The sequence below is a fragment of the Hydra vulgaris genome, chromosome 12, assembly GCF_038396675.1.
Source record: "Hydra vulgaris chromosome 12, alternate assembly HydraT2T_AEP".
Classification (NCBI taxonomy): domain Eukaryota; kingdom Metazoa; phylum Cnidaria; class Hydrozoa; order Anthoathecata; family Hydridae; genus Hydra; species Hydra vulgaris.
Window position 1 is genome coordinate 66,734,298 of NC_088931.1, and position 703 is coordinate 66,735,000.

Here is a 703-nt window from a genome sequence, read left to right on the forward strand (position 1 = left end):
GCTAACGTCAAACCTTGGACCTCATGGTTCTGTGCCTTATCTCTAACCACTACACCATTGTGTTTAAGAGAAATGCTAAAAAATGGTTAAAAAGGTTTCGGAATATCTACATAGAAAACGGATAATAAAAAAAAGGGGATAAAAAATAATGAATAGAAAAAAAGGGGATACCTGCTCAGAAAATAAAAAATGTTTATTTCTCGTAAAACGAAAAGCTGTGAAAAGACAAAATATTTTTTTTTTTATTAACTTTGCGTAATAAACCCACAGGATCTACAAAAATATAACAAAAAATTCCAGAAAAAATCATTGAAAACCTATTTTTATGAAGATTTTAGGAAAATATTTATTTCCGTAGAAAATTTCATTATTTAAAAAGCATTCTAGACCAAAAAATCATAAATTTGGCTGGATGCCCTTAGTTTATTTAAACATCTTTTGTAATAAACCCACAGAATCTTCAAAAATGTAACAATAGGTTCCAAAAGAAATTAGTGAAAACCTGTTTTTTTTAAAGATTTTGTTTTATTTTTTTATTTCGAGTTTTTCGAAATATAAAAAGCATTTTAATGTAAAAAACCTCCTCTGCTTCCCGCTAGTTTACATTAATCATTTTTGTAATAAACCCACAGAATTGTGGGTTTATTTTGATAACGAAAGTAATTGAGCGCCAAAATGTTTGAAGGGCCAGACCAAAGAAAAT